The sequence below is a fragment of the Gouania willdenowi genome, chromosome 12, assembly GCF_900634775.1.
Source record: "Gouania willdenowi chromosome 12, fGouWil2.1, whole genome shotgun sequence".
Taxonomy (NCBI): Eukaryota; Metazoa; Chordata; class Actinopteri; order Blenniiformes; family Gobiesocidae; genus Gouania; species Gouania willdenowi.
The window spans coordinates 2,078,621-2,085,679 of NC_041055.1; the positions used below are offsets into that span (position 1 = coordinate 2,078,621).

Consider the following 7,059-nt stretch of genomic DNA (forward strand, 5'->3'; position numbering starts at 1 on the left):
ACATTACGTCATGTTTACGGCCACATAAACAACACTGGAGGTTTATTACAGAAAAGCCTCTGAAACAATGACCTGAAAACGGAGGAAAGCAGATGTGAGAGTCGTTGTGTAACAAACCGCTCCAGATGTGAAATCCAGCTGCAGACTTTGAATGAGTAGATGGAATAAAGTTAATATAAAAGTCTGCTTTACTCGTCTTTAATCTACACGTTACCCTCCAGGTCAACAGGTGGCAGTAATGAACAGGAAGTAACAACCTCACATAAGGTTGGTTTTTTTATTTATAAAATAAACAAAGGAAACCAGCAACAACTGAACAAACAGCATTTTGGGCCTTTACTACGAGTATACAGTACTACAGTATATCCTGATATCTCTACGTTAGCTAGAGCTGCAACTCACAATTATTTTCAATAAATTCATCAATGAATCAGATTTTTTTTTTTAAACAGTTTATCATAAACACATTTAAACCCTGCTGAAGCTTATTAAACTGAAATAAAAATGTCTCTCACACAAACAAATGTGCACACACGCAATTCACACAAACAAATACTCATGCGTGCACACACAATAACACTCGTGCATGTACACACACACACTCCTGGCGCCCGCACACACAAACACACTGCCCGCGCACACAAATGCTTGTGCGCGCACACAAACAAATACTCGTGCGCACACACAAACAAATACTCGTGCGCGCACACACAATAACACTCGTGGTGTGCGCACACACAAATGCTGGTGCGCACACAAACAAATACTCGTGCGCGCACAAAAAATAACACTCGTGCGCACGCACAATAACACTCATGGTGTGTGCACGCACAAACACTTGTGGTGCGCACACACAAATGCTGGTGCGCACACTCAATAACACTCGTGCATGAACACAATAACACTCGTGGCGCGCAAGCACACAAACACTCGTCCGCATCACAGTCAGTGAAATTTAAATCACACGACACAAAGAATTAATCGTGAAATTTGTTACCAACGCTTTCAATAGTCGATTTTTATTGATTTGTTGTTGCAGCCTTACCGTTAGCGTCACCTAATCAAACATTCTCCGTCAGAGAGCAGTTGTACTATGAAGCAGGATATAAACATGTTCACTTAATCGAGGTGATTTCAGCCTGGCAACGTGTGCGCTCGTGTGACGGGGGCGGAGTTAGCAGCATCACACCAATCACATTCACAAAGAAACTGTGTAACTTACGTCACAATTGAGGAATAATTCTTTATAAATATGAAGAATTAAAATCCATAATTCTGACCAAAAACTTCTGTCACGCCCTCATTTTGTGTATTTTGTTGTTGCCTGTTCTTTTTATTATTCAGTATATTTTTATCTTTTGTGGGTCTTTGTTGTTGTGGTATTATTTACATTATTCTGTCAGTGTGTGTATTTCTGATGTTTTGTATGTTTCTCTGTTATTTTTGTGTATTTTGTCGTGATCTTGTGTGTTTTTCTCTCATTTAGTGTCTTTGTTGTCGTTTTGTGTCTTGCTGGTAATAGTATGTATTTTTCTCTCTTAGTGTGTGTGTGTGTGTGTATTTGGTGTCATTTTGTGTTTTATGTTGTTTGTTTTTTTTTTATTATTATTATTCAGTATATTTTTTTATCTTGCTGGTAATATTTAGTATTATTGTCATTTTTAACTAAAAATAAACATAAAACCCTGTATTTTGAATGCATTCCTTTGTTAAACTTCCTCTCTTAAGTACCCCCTGTAGTGCCATCACGTACCACCATTTGAGAACCACTGCTATGAACCAATGAATGAATGAGTTGATGCTTCATCAGCTACTGTAGATCAGGATTAATTAATCCATTATTAAGAATTATTTCCTAAACTCAGATCTGCACCAACCAGGATCTTCTAACAATGGGCAGGTTATTTTACAGGAGAGCTGATTGGTCAGGAGGCGGGGCTTAAGGACTTTAAGTGAGTTAGCATTGTGGCTAACGTCACAGGATTTCAGTGTAAGAATATAAATTAATAACAGTTGACAGTTTATGCATTGGAAATTAGATTACGCTATACATGCTAAGTATGTAGCATAAGGAAAGATTGTCCCAATAATAATAATAATAATCTATTCACATTCCTACCAGTAGACGTCTCTATGAGCTACTTTCTACCATGTTCTACCATGTTATACCATGTTGTTCTACCATGTTCTACCATGTTCTACCATATTCTACCATGTTCTACCATGTTCTACCATGTTCTACCATGTTGTTCTACCATGTTCTACCATGTTCTACCATATTCTACCATGTTCTACCATGTTCTACCATGTTCTACCATGTTGTTCTACCATGTTCTACCATGTTCTACCATGTTATACCATATTCTACCATGTTCTACCATGTTCTACCATGTTCTACTCTCTAAGGATGGAGTTACGTTTCCATCTTCATCTGTGTGAAGCTAAACTCAGTGTTTTCCAGGCTTTCATCCAAAGCATCTGCGTTTCTCGCGCTGCCAACAGTGTGGTTTCACCAAAGCTCTGCTGATGGGAGTGGCCAACACACATCTACTCAGACCACTGACAGCAAGTGTGTGTGTGTGTGTGTGTGTGTGTGTCAGTCCCTCAGTGTTCACACTGACACGTGTGTTCATCACGTAAAGCCGTTATTTAAAACTGAAATTAAAACGTTATCATTATTGTTTGTATTACTGAAAGTTTAGCTTTAGCAAATTTAGCAAAATGAGACTAACGCTACGTAAACTCTGTTAGCATGTTTAGCTCAATTTAAGGAAGTGAAATATCCTGTAATGACATCACTGACATCAAACCGACCAATCAGAGCATTAATACAGGGAAGAACAAAGACTTTGGAGGTTTTTCCTTTAGTTTTTCTTTTGTGAATGTTTCTGTCTTTTTATGGATTTTTGTTCTCATTTTGAGTTTATCAAGTCATTTTCTTAATATTTGTGTGTTTTTTGTCTTTATCGTGTAACATTCTGTCCTTTTGTGTATTTTTGTGTTCGTTTTGCCTTAGTGCAGTAATTTGTGTGTGCTTTTGGAGTCATTTAGTACTGTATATACTTTTGTGGGTTTTAGTCTTTTACATGTATTATTCTGTCCTTTTGTGTAATTCTGGAGTCATTTGTGTGTGTTTCTGCTGTTATTTTGTGCCTTTTTTTGGTGATTTTGTGTATTTTTCTTCTCGTTTTGGGTTTGTGGACTAATTTTTGTGAACTTTTGGAATCATTTTGTACATATTTTTGTCTTTTAGTGTATTATTCCATTCTTTTGTGTGTTTCTGGAGTCATTTATGGGCGATTTTGTTGTCCTTTTAGTGCATTTTCAGTCATTTTGAGTGTTTGTCAAACCATTTTTTATGTTTTTCTTTTTGTTTAGGGTTTATGTTTGTTTTCGCTGAACCTTTTGTGTCATCTCCTGTGTTTTTGGAATAATTTTGTAGTTTGTTTTTGTAGTTATTGTTTTGGGTTTTTGTTGTCATTTGATGCATTTTTTAGGCCATTTTGTGTATTTTTAAGCATCATTTGACTATTTTTCTGTATTTTTTGTCTATTTTTGTTATCATTTTGTAATTTCCACTGCTTTTCTCGTCATTTTGTACATTCATTTTGGGGAGCCTCACAAAATCAGTCAGAGGGCTGTATGTGGGCCCCGAGCCGCATGTTGCCCACGTCATCTCACCCACAACAAACAGACGGGAACCGGTTCTCTGGTTTATACTGTAAACACCGACAGAACCACAACATCACCTCCTCCTTTGGAATAAAAACCAGTGGTGTTAAACGCAAGGCCTGCGGCCCAAACCTGGCCCAACATTCATCTGACGTGGCCTGAGGGACAAACTGCCTCACATTGAAAATGACGATGAAGAAATGAATCACAGCTCATATCAGATGTGTGTAACACACACACACTAGTTTAGTTTTACACAGGATCAAACACAGATCAGTGATGGTTCCAGTCCAGTTCAAACTGGTCCATGTGATTCCAGAGCTTCAGTGGTTGAAGATTTCCTGATTGTTTGCAGACATTCTTCTCTTTCACTACGTTCACACCTTCTAAAAGCCACACTTTGTCCTTTTGAAAAGCCTTAATCATCACTTTTAAACATCTCCAACATGTTCACAACCTCTCACTGAGCCTGGGAATCACTACAACACGTTTAAAAACACGTTTTAAATGAAGGAAACTTACTGTGAAGCTGCTGCTCTGCTCTTCTCTTTGTGTGTGTGTGTGTGTGAGTGTGTGTGTGTGTGTGCGCAGCAGCCACAGAATGAATGGCTCCGTCCACACACACCGGACTGCTGAGAGCAGGGGGCGGGGCTAAGGCTTAGAGCACGCCCACACCCAAGTACAAATAATTGGTTCTTCTTATGCTTTAATTTAAAACATTTTTTTTTTTTTTTACTTTACTTCTTTATTTGTGCATAAAACACATGGATAAGTTGATATTTAATCACTTTTATTTATTCCACATCTGAATATATATCACAATAATCACCAATATGAACTTTAACACTGGAAACTTGTGTTTTTATTGTTATTTTTCCATCATTATGTATGTTTTATGGATTCTTGTTGTCATTCTTGCATTTTTCTTGTTTTTTTTTTTTTTGTATTCTTCTGTCATTTTGTGTATTTATTTTTTTTTTTACCATTTTTGTATGTTTTTCTGTAATTTTGTGTGTTTTTGGAGTAATTTTGTTTTATCTTTGAATTGATTTTGCATTTGTCTTGTCATTTCTTGTATTCTTCTGTCATGTTGTGTGTTTTTGTTGTCATTGTGTGTTTTTTAATCACCGTGTGTATTATTGTTGTCATTTTCTGCATTTCATGAGTCATTTTGTTTTATTCTTTATTCATTTTTTGTATTTGCATTTTCTGTCATTTTGTATTTCGTGTATTTTCGTTGTCATTTTGTGCATTTTACTGTCATTTTGTTATGTTTTTTAATAATTTTGTGTATTTTTTTATATATGTATTTTTTTATTAATAATTGTGTATTTTTTGTCATTTTGTTTTATTTGTTAATAATTTTGTGTATTTTTTGTCATTTTGTTTTATTTATTAATAATTTTGTGTATTTTTTTGGCATTTTGTTAAACTTTTAATCAAGTTTGTGCATTTTTTTCCGTCATTTTGTGTATTGTTGCTTTTTTCTTTTTTTGAGTTGTTTTGTTAATGTCATTAGTCAATTTACTTTTGGGGCCACACAAAATTAGATGGAGGGCCACATGTGGCCCCCAGGCCTCCAGTTACCCATGTCCGCTCTAGTCTGTCCTTCACATTTCCATCGTCAGAAACACAAACACATCCCAGTGTTTCCTTTAAAGAATGGACCATGTTTAGACTCAGTCGCTGGATTCTCTTCATGATAAGTGAGACATGAATGAAGCTGAAACATCAGTGAAGTCATGTGACTGTGGGGGGGGGGGGGGGGGGGGGGGGGGGGGTCTGGATAAACAAGAGCAGTCATTGTCAATAAGAGGTCTGATGTTATCTGTGCACTTCCCAGGATTATTGTAACTCATTCTGACCTTCAGCGTGACCTTCAGTGTGACTAACAAACATCTGCTCAGACGTCCCAAGGTTTCACACACTGTTCATTTTCCATCATTATGTTTGCTTTGGAGTCATTTGATGTATTCTTGTTGTTTTGTGCATTTATGGAATTATTTGTGCATTATTATTGCCATTTTGAGCATTTTTCTATCATTTTGTGTGTTTTTGGAGTCATTTTGGTTTTTTTCCCTGTAATTTTGTGCATTTTTGTGTCATTTGTTCTATTTTTAAATCATTTTTTGTATTTGTATGTGAAAATAGAAAACATGAATATGTATTTTAAATTTATATAGCATAGCACTTGTCCTGCTGCTGATTCAATCGATTTTAAACCTTGGGGTCGGGACCCCATGTGGGGTCGCCTAGAATTAAAATGGGGTCGCCTGAAATGTCTAGTAATGAACTTAGGTAAAAAACTGCTTAAAATCACAGAATTATTTTTCTGTTATTGTGTAGTTTTCTTAAAACTTCTAAGTTTTGAGTCATTTTTGTGTATTTTTGGCTGGCGTTTGGATATTTTTCTCTATCGTTTTAATTATTTTGTGTTTTTATGAGCATCTTGTAGTTTTGAATATTTATCTATTGTTTTGCAATCTTTTGTGGGTTTTATGTGTAATTTACTGAAATTTTCTACTGTTTTTGGAGTCATTTTGTGTATTTTTATGGTGATCTTGTGTGTTTTTAGTGTCATTTTGTTTATTGTTTTAGTTTTGTATATTTTTCTTTGGTGTTTTGTGTAGTTTACACCATCGTTTTTTGGAGTCATTTTGTGTATTTTTGTACTTATTTTGTATTTGTGTAGTTTACTGAAATTTTATATGTTTTAGAGTCATTTTGTGAATTTTTATGGGTATCTTGTGTGTTTTTAGTGTCATTTTTGTGTATTTTTGCTGTAGTTTTTATATTTATCTATTGTTTTCCATGTTTTTGTGGGTGTTTTGTGTAGTTTACGGAAATTTTCTACTTTTTATGGAATTATTTGGTGTATTTTAAGGGCATCTTGTGTGTTTTTAGTACTATTTTGTATATTCTATTGTTATTTTTTCAGAGTTTTATGTAGTTTTGACGTTGTTTTCTGTCATTTTGTGAGTTTTTGGATTTATTTTGTGTGTTTACTCTGGGGGGCCAGGCAGAATCAGGTCGAGGGTCACATGTGGCCCCTGGGCCACGAGTTGCTTATGACCCTAAGGTTTAGAAAAAGAATGAAAAGCGATGGAGACGACACATTTCAGGAGAGAAAAGAGAAGTAAACACACGGACATGTTAAACATCTCTGAAGCTGCTTTGTTGTTTTGTCGCTCAGCTGCCAGGCAGCACACGGGGCGGGGTCAAAGGTCAGAGCCCACATTAGGACAGGCCTCGGGGGGCGTTTCCTGTCTTTACCAAAGTAAGCGATCGGTTTCTGTTACTAACATGAAAATGAGACGATGTGAGGACGGAGACGTTCGTAAAAACTCAGAATCACTCGTAGACGTGAAATATTCCAGAGATTCTTCA

At 36.1% G+C, this 7,059-nt stretch overlaps 1 protein-coding gene across 2 annotated transcripts in view; it reads right to left on the bottom strand.

Moving 5' to 3' along the window:
* Positions 1-4,551, bottom strand: part of lhfpl2a (LHFPL tetraspan subfamily member 2a) — a 36,246-nt gene extending 31,695 nt beyond the window's left edge. For both annotated transcript variants that reach the window (XM_028463354.1, XM_028463355.1), the window contains exon 1: positions 4,195-4,551. The gene's annotated coding sequence lies outside the window, so the exon portion shown is untranslated. The remainder of the gene's footprint in view (positions 1-4,194) is intronic.
* Between the last annotated feature and the right edge of the window lie 2,508 nt (positions 4,552-7,059).